This window comes from Diachasma alloeum, unplaced genomic scaffold (genome assembly GCF_001412515.2).
Source record: "Diachasma alloeum isolate Michigan unplaced genomic scaffold, Dall2.0 Dall_scaffold_00176, whole genome shotgun sequence".
In the NCBI taxonomy this organism is placed as follows: domain Eukaryota; kingdom Metazoa; phylum Arthropoda; class Insecta; order Hymenoptera; family Braconidae; genus Diachasma; species Diachasma alloeum.
Window position 1 is genome coordinate 5,101,323 of NW_021680342.1, and position 17,186 is coordinate 5,118,508.

Genomic DNA, 17,186 nt, shown 5'->3' on the forward strand with positions numbered 1-17,186 from the left:
TTCGAATAATTTCCTATTTGCATGAAATTCAATTTATCCCCGTTGGAAAGCAATTCTCCGAGCCATAAGTAGTTTTGCATGCTTAGCCTCTTCATCGAGGGAAGAAGAAAAATTCTACAATTACTCTCCACGATTTACTTAATCTGGATAGAGGCGATCACGAAGTGCACGGTAAACAGAGCGCAGAGGGTGCCGGTGTTTTAAAATCCTTTACTATTGAAAGAATTAAGTAAAGGTTGTTTGAAATATTCACTGTTAGAAAATTACCCTTGAAGTTTCAAGTGAAAAAGCTTGAAATATTTAACAACGACAAAGTTACATTACATTTCTGTAAATTTTTTTTTCATTGGTGAATCAGTTAATTTATTGAATATTTACGTAATTCTCGATTTTCAGGTCCATACGGCACTGAAAAACCTTGAAAATTTTGAAAATTCAGGCAATAACTGTTCAGAATTCTCAATCTATTGAAAATTGAATTATATGTGATGTTCAATTTTCACGATGAGTTTGGAAATTCAAGCTTTCATTTAAAAATCAATGATTGTTTAACATAAAAAAAAACAATTTTCTTGAGTTTTTAAGATGAATGAGAAATTTATCGCTTTCATTTGAAATTGAATTCATCCTCACAACATCGAAAATTCAGATGACGCTGTGAAAACCTTGCGAGTAGATCAAAAAGTGGTGCTTTGGAAAACTCGTAAATTCTCAACTCACCTATTACACATTCTCAACCTTCCATTTTTCATTCGAATAATATCCTGTCTGCATGAAATTCAATTTATCCCCATTGAAAAGCAATTCTCCGAGCCCTAAGTAGTTTTGCATGCTTAGTCTCTTCATCGAGGGAAGAAGAGAAATCCCACAATTATTCTCCACGATTTACTTAATCTCGATAGAGGTGATCACAAAGTGCACGGTAAACAGTGCGCAGAGTGTTGCGGTGTTTAAAAATCCTTGAAAATTGAAAAAACCAATTAAAAGTTATTTGAAGTATTGTACCCACCCGATATCCAAGTTTACTCACTGCATAGCAGAAGCAATCTCTCCTAAGTTTAGAGCAATGTTCCTCGAGATCAAAGAGGCAAAAGCGCAAAAGTTATTTGTTCAGCTCAAGTTGTTGGTAATCTCTGGGTCCATTGGAGATACAATTATGCTCACTCCAAAATGTATACATCTTTATCCTTTGTACATACATGAAGTAGCATATAATATTGACTCGAGTATGGGGGAGAGGGAAGCTACGATAGCAATTGGGCATTTTGCCAATGTATGAAACAAAGCTCTCAACTATGTAAAGTCCCTTGATAACTTCATCCTACCAACTGGCTAACCAGACTCTCCGAGCATCTCCTGAGATTCGCTCTCCTAGCGGATAGCCGTCTAGACGCAACATGAATTCACTGCAAATGACGAACAAAGAGTACTCATGTATTTAAAACACCCATTAGCATGTTGATTATGAATCCTTCAACATGATACAAGTTGACACGTCGATTTCAGTCCAAAAGGAAGACAGCGGACATGGATACGTGTAGCCAGAGAGGCCGGAAAATCGATTGGTCAGACGATCAGCGCAATTACAAGAAAATCCAAACCACATAGTTGCCACTAAATCCATTCACCTCCACTATGCTTAAAGTACATACCGCAAACTGAATTCCTTTTTCATTTCCTTTTTCATAAAGTTGATTGACAATGAATGATTGTTTTGATTGTTAACTTTTTATTCGCCTTGCGATTGGTTGATAGATCAATCAACGATTTCCATGACTACGAGGATATTATTGTGCGTTACAGCGCTCACTTCAAGGTCGTCGCGCGCGACAGCGCGCATGATTGCCTAGTTATACATAAAAGTTATTCAAATTCTATAACTTATCATGAATAACAAAGAGAATTCATGTATTTTTTTAATCGTTATTTTACCTGGCTTCGACCTGGTTAGGGTATACTGCAATGATGATCAAGACTTTAAATGGTTGGATCGCATCACTCTACCCGGCCAAGATTTGAACTCGGAACCTTTCGCATGAGGCAACGAACTTTCCCACTGCGCCAAGCCACCGGGCTATAATTCATGTTTTTAACACTTTAACGTGTTGATTATGAATCCTTCAACATGATATAAGTTGACACGCCGATTTTAGTTGAAAAGGAAGACAGCGAACATGTATAGGTGCCACAGAGAGGCCAGAAAATCGATTGGCCAGACGATCAGCGCAATTACATGAAAATCCAAACCACATAGTGGTCACTAGACCTATCCACTTCCACTATGCTTAAAGTACATACCGCAAACTGAATTATACCATCGGGGCCAGCAATATCATCAGCATTTCAGCCGATCTTCGATCGAGTTACCATCACCCGTTTGCAATCCTACCACCTCATTCTCCTGCCCCTTCATCAAAATATAGACAATATTCCCCATGTACAAACTATACACCTTTAACATATGCACGTAAAGCCGTGCATTAGACCGTACATTGTTATTGCAACTAACTCGGGATACACTGCCTCTACACACCTGGTACTTCGTGGTAATTAATTCCGGATAATCCTTAATCGCTAATTGTGTCGCTTGCCGATCCGGGGGATTACAATCTGTAGGCCTTGTATCATAGGGTACTATATCCAATGTTTCAGGGGACCAAACAATTTCAATTCAATAATTACTCATAAACATAATGGAGAGGATTCATGTATTGCCATTGGTTTTGAAATTAACGAGATTGGAGGTTATTGGTGTCACGCGCTGGGAAATTTCATGGCGAATTACAAAAAATGAGCATCTGGCGCCAAATTTTGCACGACATGCACATGCTCTTTCATCAACTCCCCAGTTTCTCAAAGATGAAGAGTATTTTTCATTCAGGATCATTCCTCTCTCAGCGTAAAGTTAAATTGGAAGGACAGTTCTTCTTGTCGCCGGTTCTTCCATTCCTTTTCATATTTTCTTCATCAAGTTTATATGGGGAAACGGAGAGTAATTACAGAGGGAGTTTGGAAGCTCCAGCAGACCTTCCAACAATTCATCCGGGGGTCTTCATCAACTCCAGACGGAAATAAAAAGGTCCGTTTCACCCAAATCCAAAGTTCTTGGCGCCTGTATAAAATTCACTCGAGCTACGTCAACGGATGACGACATGCCAGGGGGCTAACAATAACCAGTTCCCAGATGTATACCACCAAGACGAGAGAATTCCTCCACACTCATCCAAGGAGACTAGCAATACTTGCTGCTTGTATTTACTAGAAACTTCTTCAGTCTCAGTATTTGGTGTTATTTTCGCCCTCTTTCACTACGAATTTCCAGCCCTCTCATTGTTCAACAGCATTGGACCGACTAGAATGAAACAGCCTCGAGGATTTCAAATACGTCTTCTTCATTTTATACGTGCATGTACATTATTTTCATTATTATTTATTTATCTACATATAGCCGATTAGGCTTTTTACATTCATTTGAATTTGTTATTTTAATAGTCATATAATTTAGATAATTTTTTTTTCATGCTAAAATTTCTAGTTGTTATAAACATCAGCTTGTTAAATAGTAGTAATTTTATGGTGATAATCGCTTGAATAGATCCTTCGGAGATTTGACCAGAACGAAATATTCGACTCGGGCAATTCCTTGGAGCACCTGGAAACCTCCTACACGCGAAGTAATTATAGAATAATCCAGTCAAGACTTTTCAAGTCAAAAAAATCGAGTCAGGACGCCTAATTCATTTACATTGTTAAAAAATTCGGCAGAATTTTCTTGAAAAAGACTTTGAATTCGATTTAATGGGAGAAAGTCAATGGATTTTCAAGTTTCTGTGCAAATTCAAGTAAAGTTATATTTTTTAGTGGCCGGAAGACAGAAATTTCACAATTTACATGAATTTTCAAGCGAAAATGAATTCAATTCAATTCTTTATTTCCTTGATGTTACAAAAGTTTTTCTTTGTTTTACATCTACACATGCCTTCCTCCTTTACAGAACAACAACAATAGTAAAAAAAAAAAGCGAAAATGAATATTCATTGCTAAATTCTCTCGAATTGTCAGGAAAATCTTTGAAAATTCTTGGAGTTGCAGGCATTTTTGAAGGAATAGCATTAAAATTTTTGGAATTCCACGCTTTTTTGAAAGAATTGCATCGAAATTCTGAGACTTCCCTAGAAATTCTCTGAAAATTCAGCAGAATTTGGAATTCAAGGGGAGAATCCTCTGAATAATTAACCAGAAATTTACAGTTACCACGGATTTCTCCCTGAACTTATGAATTTGCAATGCCAAAACTCCTTGAAATTTCCGTGAAAATTACTTGTCCAAATATGCATGTACATTGCAAATATATAATTTTTATTTCATCCCGTGATCTTCTTCCGCATGCAGTTTCGACCTCAGCTCGAATCCTGTAATCCATCTCTGAACGAAGAAGACCAGAGCCCGAATCGGAGGACGGAGATTTTTCCCCCTTCTTTTCATTCGTAACCTGAATTGCATTGACGTCAAATCCTTCCGAATCCATGCTTTCTAATCCAGCTCGTATTGTGGCGTTGATTCAAACGCCCACAACGTTACAGTTAATTCCCCCGGCGAAATTGAAAGGATTAAGATTGACTTTTTTCTCCTTTCTTTATCCGTTACCGCGTCTCCCTGTGATTCAATTAAAATCATTACAATTTGTGTAATTAAAAATGCGCTGACTTTAGTGAAAATATAATCATCCAACGTGAAAGGTATGCGAATTCTACGACTGCGGTGAAATCCTAAAAATCTCGTGGCCCCTCCTTTTGTGGCGAAATATATATCAAGCAGCGCAGCAAAACCCACCGCGTAACGCGCAAGAGTTTCCGACTTTATGGCAAACATTAAGTGAATGGATATGCAGGGCACATTGAGCACATAACAAGCCACACTAACCCGTGTAAAACAAGTTCTCTCATTCGCTGCTGCAGGGCTGATCATCAGTGCTGATTTCCCACGGTGATCTTTGTCATCCGGAATAATCCAAGAACAGAACCCACTTGATTTCATCCAACTTAATTGGCTGTGTCTTTCCCTGCATATAGGTACCACGCCTCCTTATCCACCCACCGAGTAAGATTATAAATGGCCTGGGTACTCCACCTTCTCCAGTACAGCCCGGAAAATTTTAATTTTCAACGCAACGCTGTATGTACCCTGCGATCAGCGAAGGCGCACAGAATGTCGATTCTGTAGCCGCACAAAGAACGTTTTTCCACACCAGAACCTCTTTCATCTACCTTTTACCCCTGGTATAACATCTTTTTGTTCCTCTCCCTTTCTTTCTCTCTCTCCCCCTTAACCCCGTAGTCCGTTCTGTCTGCTCTATACAGTGACATTTTTTTATCACTTTTACTTCTGCTTTTTATACTTTTACAGACACACGATAAAATTTCATCCGAGGACATGGAGAAAAATTTTCGAGAGACTTTTTCCCCCCACGGCATAAGGAAATTGGGTTACAATAGCTAGCAACCTCCTCTTGAGACTTTGATAAACCCCTTTTCTTACCTCCTCCGTGGTACCAATATACAATTTCCATTGCAAGTCTTTCAGTGGAACACGTTTATTCGCCATTGTGCTGAGAGAATTTCATGGTTAATGCTCGATCGATAGTTGTGGATTGAGTATCAACAGAATTAGAAACTATCTTGGGAATTGATCATAGCACTTTGAAAATAATATATAAGTGGACCTGAGCGTACTCCCCTGGTCAGCAAACTGAAACTTGATCGTGTACGTCCGCAGTTGTGGCCAAGTCCCAAAGTTTACTGTGTAAGCGATTCTGACTAGAGACCTGTCGATAGCGGTCAGCCTCCCGTGTGCCGAAGGGATTTAATTCTAATTCCCTCAAGGAAAATTTCTATCAGAGGGATACACATCGGTATATACTGTAAATAGGATTGATCAGTGAAGCGTACTTCTAATTCCCAGCTTGTTAACTTGGAAAAGCTGAAATAGTTATCCTGTAACCCGTGATTAAAGCAGTATAACTACCCCAAGACGCATAACTCGGACTGTAACTCGACGAGAGAATTTCCGTCTCGCTGAAGAGTTACCGAGACTGCATATTTCAAGTACATTCTCTACATTGACGTGGATATTCATGGTTTTTTTGTCGGTCTCATGAATAACTGATTCGCGAAAGTTATTCATCATTTTTTCCTTCTTCGTGAAGATATTCCAGAGTTGTACGCTAACCGACAGCACATGATTCACCACATAATTCCCCCTGATTTCCTGTGCCCCAACTGCAGGTAAGGTCGAAAGACACGAGCACTTTCCATGCATTTCTCCACCGACAATTCGATAAATTACCCACATGCGAAACTCCAATAGCAAAGATGTTGATTGCAATTTAACTTGTGCTTTCCAGTTTGTTTGATTGACTGATTCACTGCTCTCAATTGGGATGAGCAAATAAAGGGTTTGCCAGGAAATGATGCGAAACTCAGTTGGTGTTTATTGGAAATCGAAATATTCTTGGCATTACGATTTGAATCACAACGGTTGCACGTCTCTCAAACCAAGCGGTACAAAGGACTTCAGGGAGGGTGCCAACTATTTCTGGTGGAATATTGTTACACGTGGCTTTTGATCAGTGGAACACGCCCGAGACACAATGGGCCAACGAATATCAGTGGAGAAAGGAGAATGAGGGAGAGAGAGAGAGGGAGAGGGAGCGAACTGGGGTGGATAGAAGAGTGGAGCTTCGAGGCATTTCATACACAGAACTGACTAATAGCGGTCATAGCGGGCTAAGCAAAGAGCGATCAAACTCCCAGAACACAGGGTTTGTTTGCCGTTCCTACTACTTGCTGCTTTTGTACCAAGACGCGGATAACGCTGGCCTTATGTGACTCCATTGGCCCGATGAATTTGCCTGCGAGGATGCGAATTAAATTATCCGTTTGTGCTGTGTCTCCTTTGAGGGGCGGAGAGAATACCTTAGGGTAACAACTTGGTAATAATTTTTCTGGTAACAATGCAACAAGTCAATACTGAAAATATGGAGCTGAATCCCTGGTGGGAGAGAAATCTCAAGATTGTTGTATTCAAATACACTGAGGGCGGCGCTGAGATGCGGGAAAAATCATAAATTTCATTCGACGCGACGACGTTCCAGGCGCTCTGGGGAAAACTTCTTGCCAGAAAAGCGATGGGGAGAGGGAAGCTTATATAGCAGAGGACGCGCTACCCAGAGTTGGCTGGGAATTTACTTACGATCTATAGTTTTCTATTATATCTCGGCTCTATGTGGGATATAGGAGGCAAAAGCAACGAATACGTTACGACGGGTATCCCAAGTGACAGGTCTGCTTCATATTGTGAGGCTGAATTATCCACATATCGTAATTCACAGGGGCTTCTCGCGAGGGAAGCATCAACCTTATATTTAGTATTTTTTACATTTAATTTAAAATATGTATTTTTTAATAGAGGATCGTCAACAATGTCCTCACGTTTTCTTGACTCCAACTTTCCACTCTTCCAATTATTATGTGCTGACGAATAAACGCAGAATGTTGCAAGAAACGCCATAGTAATTACTAAAAAAAAAATAAGAGTGCACTTCTATCCACTTGAATAGATTTCATAAAGCACAGTAACCGGAAAGAAAAATATGCACATCGCTACAATTTATGCATCCATAAAAAGTAGTTTGAGCAGTATGATTTACAACGAGTGATGAAATAATTCCATATTTTGTGTGAAGTACATTATCTGTAACCATAACCCAGCAGAGGTAGACGTTTCGCTGTATGTCGAGAATAGTGAGTTTTTATCGCGTCGAGAACTCTGGCATTATCGTCCTTGGGCCTTTGTAATGTATACGTGAGCATCGTTTGCCGCATATTAAATAGTGCAAAGGCGTTGCAATGGCTTCCGGTACATCAGCGTTACCCAGGGAATGTATAGTCATAAGGGCTGCTTTCGTGAATGTTGAGAGGAGAAGAGCGAATACGCAGGGTTCACAGTGAAGGGCAAAAGCATCAAGAATCATGGGGCTATTTTTCACAGAGTATAATCATTAAAATTATAGCAGTGAGGACAAAAATTGTGCGATAAAAGTGGCCGAAGTGCTTCGCAGTTCTATTTTTCCGTCAATAACGTAAATATTGCACATTATCTCGGAATAATGACAATCTCAAAAATGGGATATTAGAGGTCTCGAGGAATTTAGCCGGACAATTGGCCACAAATTTAATACAATGACTGCTGGTTGGTTTATAATTTGCATAACAATTGGGGACACATGAATTAATGCCACCTGGCCTAGATCATGCACGTGATATTTCAATTAGATTTGAAATAGTCAGTGGTTCTATAATGGACGTGTTACACATATGTATGCTACCTACATCCCCCACTGTTATCCATTTTACTGTTCATCGAGATAAGGTTATCTCCCGAACGTAAGGTAACACTGTACTCACGTTTCAAGTCCCGGGAGAGTGCTGCCAGGATTGTAACTTCACACTGTCCCAACTGGGTTCTCTCTGTATTGGAACAGTGACTTTGCGACGCACTAAAAGGCCAATGTTCTAGGATTAAAATATTTCCATTTGCAAATTTTGCGAAAGTCATTTGTAAAAACAATTCATCGCATTTTAAAGGAAAGTGGTTTTTTTTTCTTCGAAAATCGATATAATCGGGTACAATCAACTAAGTGAATAAGCGGATTTAAAAAATTGGGAAATTGCATTTATCTAGTTGAGCCAATCTGTGATGAAAAAGAAATATATGGAGATGGAAAATGACGGAACTAAAGCTGAAATCATCATAAAAGTTTAACGATTCATTTATTTTTATCACATGGTCGTTTTAATAGCTCAGTGTTTGGGGTGTGTACATGAACGAATTGAAATTCACTTTATGCCGTCATCTATTCTACAATTTCACTCTCACGGCGACCAACTTTTTTTAACGCTGTCTTTTTTTCCCATGTTCGTGCTGTCATCGCGAGCATGCCACTCGTTCACAAACGGATTTACGATCTTTCGTCCATCATTCTTCCAAAAATGCGTGTCTTCCTGAAGGCTTGAACGATAAATTACGTGTCATATCTTTTTGTATGAGAAATTTTTTTCAATTTTTCACTTTGGTTTTATTGCACGAAGAGCAGGTTCCAACGAAAATAGTCCTCTTCGTATTCAATTTTTTATACTTTGCATGAGATAATTGTTACAATCTATGGCGAAATTTTTTCTCCACACTGTTACTAATTTTTCGAAAGTGCATGGCATAAATGGTTATGAAATTTCAAGTTTTAGGTAGAATTCAAGAACATTTCGCACTCTTCACAATTTTCAATGGCACATGAATACTCAGAAAAAAAAAACCTCAATTTTCAATTTTTTCCTGAATTGTCCTGATTCGAATTTTCACAGAATAATTCAACTGAAAAATCAAGGATTTGATTGATTTTCAGATCATCCGAACAGAAAATTGCTGGAATATTTGATTTTTCAATAACAAGATTTTCTGAAATTTCGGTGTGGAAATAAAATATGAAAAAAAATCCGGGAATTGACACGTAAAATTCAAACGAAAATTTTTAACAGTGTAACTGAAATGTATTCACCAGTTATGCATCATGTGAACGCGACGCGAGGATACACGTTTATTTAATTTTCGGAATCCGGCAATTCCCTTAATTCAGAGGGATTTTAAAACTGACGTTCAACATTTCGCTCATTTATCCTCGCATCCTCCTTTGCCAAGTTTATTTTTGCAGATTCAGGGCAAACAGAGGCCCGAAAGTGGAATAGTGCTTCCGGATAAACAAACACAATGGACAAATATTATTTCGGCACATTTCGTCAAGAACGAAAAAACCAAAAAGACTAGTAACTTCGTACTTCAATTTTTATGTCCCTCAATATCCGCCTGAAATTCATAAATCCACAAAAAATAATCACAGATTTTTACTCAATTCACTTAATCAAAAAGTTTTCAATTTATATAAAGACCAACTGTCGAACGAAAGAACTTCTGCAGAAGAGAGAAAAATTCTCAGTCGACTCTCCAGTCGAGAAGTAATTCATGTTCCATGACCAAGGCAAAAAATACCCAATTGCGATAATTCAACGAGGTTGGTGTGTGTGTCATATGCGAGAGAGGGAGAGTGGGTGCCGGCAGCAGTCTCCCTGCATATTGCGTAAACTCTGGAGAGAAGAATAATGGTCCTCAGTATAATCGCCATTATTAAACACAAACATGTTGGACGAACGAGGGAAGAAGAAAATGCGCTGGCTGAGGATGGAGGGGAAAATCGACCAGCCAAAAGCGCCCAGCCAATAAAACTACGTGATTCTCCCTCTCTTTCCTGCATAATGACATTATATTATGATATTAGGGGGAAGCGACACCCGGGGCGCCATTTATGCTGCCGAAAATCATGATGAGAATTATATGGGTGCGCTCATTACCGCTATTTGTGGTCTACTTTCATGATATTAGAAAATGTTTAGCGTTATTTATGACTTTACGTAACATCCTGATATTGCCGGACAATTCGTTATAATTTCGGTATCATGATAGTGTACGCCCCAACAAATGATTTAATTGAGTCAAATAAAGTTTATTTGAATAGTACGAAATTAAGTTTTTACTCAAACTAAAAATTTTTGTTTACTTGAGGTTCTGTTTATATTAAATAAATAGTTTTTTGTAATTGATAAATATTTATTTGATACTAATACTTAGCTAATAAAAAACAGAAAAAAAAATTGAAAGATTTTATATGGAATTATTTTTTAAAATAATTGATAAATATTTATTCGAAACTAATAGTTTACTCATAAAAAATTGAAAGAGAACAATGCAATAATTAAGGTATAGAAAGGTGAAGTGAAACAGTATTCTTCATAAAATAAATGAACATGTGATTTTCTGCAACCAATGACAACTTTTTGAAATGAATTTATTGTTTATTCGATATAATTAAATCCTTTCTTTTGAAACACGTAAAAAACTTCAAATAACAATTTTTACTCAATACAAATGGAACGATTTTTCTGGAAGTATTATCACCCCTGGAAATTCTGAGTGAGACAGAATATGAAAGAAGCAAGTAGTACGACAGTTGACATGGGAAACGCAAAATGAGAAAATGTAAAAGCTCGACAAATAGAATGTTCGTTCAGAGGCGAAACATGTTAATGATTTCGAATGGAAGCATTTTGGTCTCTGCAGTTGAATAAATTTATAGTGTCAGTGAAATTTTTACTGGCATACCTGAAGCTAGAAGCGCTAATTATTTTGCTGGTGGAAACGTAACCACTGGGTACTGCCCCAGCCCCAATTAAATTAGGATAACACATATACCGATGGGAGCCGTCCATTCTCCAACGTGGCATGAGATAATTGTTACAACCTATGGTGAAATTTTTTTCCCCCGACTGAAATGTGTTCAGAAGCTATTCGTCATGTGAGCGCGACTCGGAGGATACACGTTCATTTAATTTTCAGAATACTGCAATTCTCTTAATTCAGGGGAAATTTCAAAGCTGATGTTCAACATTCCGCTCATTTATTCTCACATTCTCTTTTGTCACGTTTATTTTTGCAGATTCAGTGCAAACAGAGACACGAAAAGTAGAATATTTCTTCTGGATACACAAACACACTGGACAAATATTGTTTCGACATATCTCGTCGAAAAAATATGGGAAAATACGGATTTAGAAGGGGACACACCCAATGGTTTGGGCATGTTCGCATGTATGACACGATTCGTTACGTTTGTAATAACGTGGCGGGGAAGTATCTGCATACAGCGGTGTCATTTACCTGCTCCACCTGGCTGAAGGAAGTAAATTACATTACGTCGTGTTGAAACTTCGGATGACCATGCAAATTCTCGGGCAATTTGAGGACCGACTTTTTTCATCAGAAATTGGAAAAAAATTGAATATTTTTATACTACGGTGTAACAGCTGTTGTTGGATGTTTGAATAATGCCACACGGAGCACAAAGCCCTACACTGAGAAGACCTTCCCCCGATTATCCCCAATTTTTTATTTCTTCTAAGTTTGAGATTTTCTTGTGTAAAATAATTTGGAATAATTCTGAATATTAATAATTGTTAATGGAATTCATTCAAAGTCATATGTAGTATAATCATCCCATGATTCAACATAATTGTAATATTTGGAGATGGACCACCTGGGAATGACTGGCCTGGAGAAATACACTCCTAAAAAAATAAATTTTTCTCCCAAGAAAATAATTCCTTGGCAATATTTTTTTTCTCAGTGTATATCGCGAAAAAAATGCGAGGCGTGCGGGTAATTGGTGCCGAAACTGTAAAATTTACCCTGCATTCCATACAAAATTATTCCAATGAAAGTGAACGATCGCTCAATATTGAGTATAATTTTCGTGTAGGGAAGAATCATTTTTTAGCGAACGCGGTGTGAGAAATTTTACTGTGCAGGAGGACAATTTTTGCATCTACACACGGTGAGAAATATTCAATAAAAATGACGTATCTTTTCCGTAATTCCGGAACGAAATGTGGTTGTAGGAAATTTTATGGAACTGTCACGCAATTTTTCCAGAGCGTTCCGTAATTTTTATCTGAATCTCGTGTGAAAAATTACGATACCATCACTTAAATTTTCTGAGTCGATTCCGTAATCGGTGAGCGAACTGTGAGTTTCGTAATTTTTACTGAAAATTTCTCTCCGTGCAGATGTATTTTTTTACCGAACGAATCGTAAAATATTGTCCGCAAACAGGTATTATTTCGTTTTATTACATTTTCTACTGCATTGATTCCTCAAATAATTCCCACGATGCCAACAAGCGGGACTGACCTCTAAAAACTTCATTACTCCTCCCTCGACAGACTACAATTCCACCAAGTACACACCGCTACCGGAAAATGGAGGCACTCTACCCGGTAGTTTGAAAAATTCTCATTCTAACGTGTGCAAGGGAACAAAGGGTCCTAAGAGAATGGCCTGAATGACAAAGAAGAAAAAAATTAGAGAATGTGGGACATGGAATACATAGACCACTCCCCGTGGACACTTTGTGGTGTCGTACCGGTGCGGCAACTTTGTTGATGATATTCCCTGTCGTTACAGTGACCAGGAATTAGCTAACTTGCTGCGTAATTTTTAACCGAGCTCCACTCATTCCAGCTTCTCTCTGTTTTAACCACTAAACTTTTCAATCTTCTTCTTACCTGCAACTGTATTAATTAATCGATGGAAATGAAGCATGTCTTATCGTGTCCTTTGCTGGTTAACTCCAATTAAACTCGGGGCGACATTTTTGCACGAATTAAATACCAAAGAATATTGTATTTTCTTCTCTCATTGCACTTTTCTCCCTTTCATAATTTTACATCGTTTCAAATGAAAGAGAGACGAGGGGAAAAAGAAGAATATACCGAAATATTCACCTTTTAGCATTAAATTTTCAACAATGCAGAGAGTCGAGAGTACCAAGGGTAATGTAGACGTAACCCTGAAGACGAAGAGAAAAAAACGCGAGAGCATAGAATACGGAGTTGAAACAGTCAGGTATAAAGTCGAGATATTCAGTTGGGTTTCAACTGGCTTTTTCCCCATTTCTGGGCGGACTATCTGTTCTCCGACGCTACCTGTAGATTCTCAAGGTCCTAAAACATCTTTAGTTCTCCGGGAAATCTCACTGGGACTTTTTCGCTTTCCATTCACTGTCAACAAAGCGCCGAGGATAAATTGTTTTTCAACACTTTTCATTTGATATTCAGAAGTATTTTATCACCAGTGATCTAAAACGTTTTATTCAGCATAACCTCTCACGTGGGATTCTTGAATGTAACTCAGTTCATCATCACTCTTATACTCGCTTTTCCGCCACCATTCTTCATTGTTTAAGGAAGAGATTCGGCGAAAAAAAAGGGACTACAGCCCCCGCGGCAAGTTTCCCTAATTAGCATCTTTTGTAAAACTTTATCCAGTGAATGATTTATAACTATGACTTTTTGAAAGCCCATGTTTTAACAGTCATGTTAGAATGATGGTAGACTGTGGGGGTAACGCATTTACTCTAGGGGTTCCGCGATAAAACACACAAAACTTTCTTGTTTCTCACGAAATAACAATGCAGCTACGGAAACCCCATACCGTGGAACTTTCAAGGGTCGGGAGGGGGGAAGGGGTATATTTTCACCTCGTTTGTCGGCCTAGAGTTTCATATGGACATAAAAACTTTAGCACCTTTGGGAGCTGGAGGAAGTAACGTAACCGCGATGTATATATTACCGTCGTGACATAAGGGTTGACTTTAATTTTCACGCAGAGAGAGAGAGGAAAAAGAGTTCAAGAGAAATTGTACAACACGAGTAAAAAAAATGAACGAAAAAAACAAACTCACCCACTACTCGTCCTCGCAGATGGCGTACTCACCACATTTGCGCGCCTTCTGCTGGAAAATAAGATTGAAAAGGCGTACCCCACCAAGTTTCACGTGAGGGAAGATGAAAAGAGAGAAAAAGTTTCGGGGGGTGGATAAAAAAATGAGCGGTAAATTTGTCCCAACGATGCTTGAGAATTCTGAACGTTAGAGATGTATTATTTTCATGCTCATTTACACCGGTTGGATAAAAATATAATGCAAATCCCTTGACACAGCTACACTCTCGTGAGACAATGCATTAGTTGGAATGAAAAAGTATAGAGAATGAGGATGAGAGTGGGAGGTTCAGGCTATCGATTTTCCAATTGTATTGACTTCTTGCCAAGCTCCATCCATTCACACTGTTCCATGAATTTACAGAGACTCTTTCTTCGTATGATGTGAGTATGGATCTTAGTGCTTGAAAATTCCATAAAATATTACGTGATTTATGGTTATAGCCGATGCGCGCCAATTTCTTCGAGTCTTCCTCATTTCATATGCGTAGATCTATTGATATTTATCGTTGCAGGAAATTATGGGAGAACGGATGTAGGATAATTTCGGCTGGTGTTCAAATTATTCATGAATTTTCTACAATGGTATGCGCATTTACTTGTCAGTCAAATAAAGCTTGCTTTATGATTTTTTTCTTGAAAATTTATTCATCGACTCATTTTTAATTAGTGATCATAATACTAATTGTGATTTCGTATAATTCATTCAGCGACTCATTTTTGATTAGTGATCATAATACTTATTTCTTTGATATTTCTTTCGATGGATCGGAGAATGATTCATTTATGATTGATCATCACTTCAATGCATACCTATAAATAATAAATTTACTATATAATTGATAGTGTCGGTAATATCCAAGAATTTATTCGACTGCCGTAAAAATTCAAAAAGAGGAATCATTTCCGCAATATTTCCATGTACTGGCGAAATTTCCATTGACTGAGATTTGAAAGCAAATGTGTGATTTTATGTCATCATACTCGGCAAAATTCTTTATTTGAATTAAACAAATTTTAGTTGAATCAAATATATCGTTTCTAGTAAAATTTATTTCATTCAAATAAACCATGTTTCTGCGTGCAACTTTAATCTTCAAGCTTTCCTCATTGTTATTGCTAGCCTGTCAAACCGAGTGTATTTGTCGTCTTACACATTTGGCGATACTCTCGACTTGATCCAATCTTTTATTATTCAATAAACCCCAGTACGAATTCATTTTTTTCATCAACCTAAGGTTCAGCAACATCTCGAGAATGTAGAGACATCTGTGGATAGATTGGTACAGTCCACTGGAGGGTAGAAAACAGGATATATGAAAAACGTGGCCCAAAGGCCGGGGCACACTCAGTAATGGTTTTTCGGGCTCCTCTTGGTAAAGTTTTTCAATCCCTCACTGCGACACACTGAAGTCTCAAAAGCGTGGAACGAAAGGAGACAAAAAAAGGAAAAGCCGAGTTCGGGGAGACAGATGGTGGAGGGAGAGGAGAGCAGTCCCCGGAGTGGATGCGGAACGAGAAAAGTGAGAACTTAATCCCTTAAAGAGTAACATCACTCTGTCTGATGAATTTTCTATCATTTGGAGGGAGCGAGAGGGTCATCTTCTGTGAATGGAAAATTTTCCTATTCTTTGCTGCTAGCCGGATCATCTTCATTCGCCCGGGAATGCAGTCCATTCAATAAAAATAGAGAACAAAACTTGCTGACACAAATGAAATACATATATTTTTTTAATTTCGTTCATTTCTGCCACGATTCATCTGTCATTTAAATGCATGATTGTTTTCCAATTTGAGTTGCTATCAGCTGCAAAAGTTCACCCGTGGGTTCATGGTACAGGCAGATATGCCAACATATTTTCCACACAAATAAGAGACAGTTAAAATGAGGGGGAAAAACCGTAAATTAACAATGTCAGAATTGTAAAGCAGCTCGCAATGGAAAAGCGCCCAGACGTCACGTGTGATTTTCCAATGGTGACATGCTCCCCTGTCATTTCATTCATCCACAACTTTTCAAATGCCACCGCACAATGCAACTGACAATATATAAAATACACGATACTCCAACATCATTAGCTTGACCATAAATGCATTCAGCGCCATTCATGCGTTATTATTTTAATCACTGGGTATCGAGTCGCGTTAACCTCCAGTCGATAAAATCCGGTAAAATTGAGATATTTGCCACTCCCTGACAATTACTCATTAACCCATAATAAATAATCCCATTAGCTGCAGGATGAATTCCATGCTTCTGTCTTTCCACGAGAATTGGCACAGAAACTCTCTTAATGAAATGATCTATCCACAACGTAAATGCTCACAACTAAGTTAGAGAAACCACTTTCAACAGAGTAGGACTGTAGAGAATGATAATTCGTGCCGACGATAAAAGATATAGGTGACTTCCAATTCACGCCATTTCTACTTCCACTTGAATTTCCAACAGAAGTTATACTCAACCCATCGGTTGAATGAATAAGAAAGCTATTCATTCGCCGAAAATTTTCGCCACGTGTTTCACGAAAATTAGTTGAACGACTATTGACGTTCCACTCGATGAACTCAGTAGTTTGTACTTTCGTCTTGATAACACCTTTCGAAGAGCGGTATTATGCTACCAGGGGGAATCATGTGAAAACATTCAACTGTGACAACAATGAGCTATGACAAGCCCTCCTTATTACTCCCCAGATTTCTCATCTCCGAGTATTTTCATTTCAGCGTAATTTCCTGTTTCC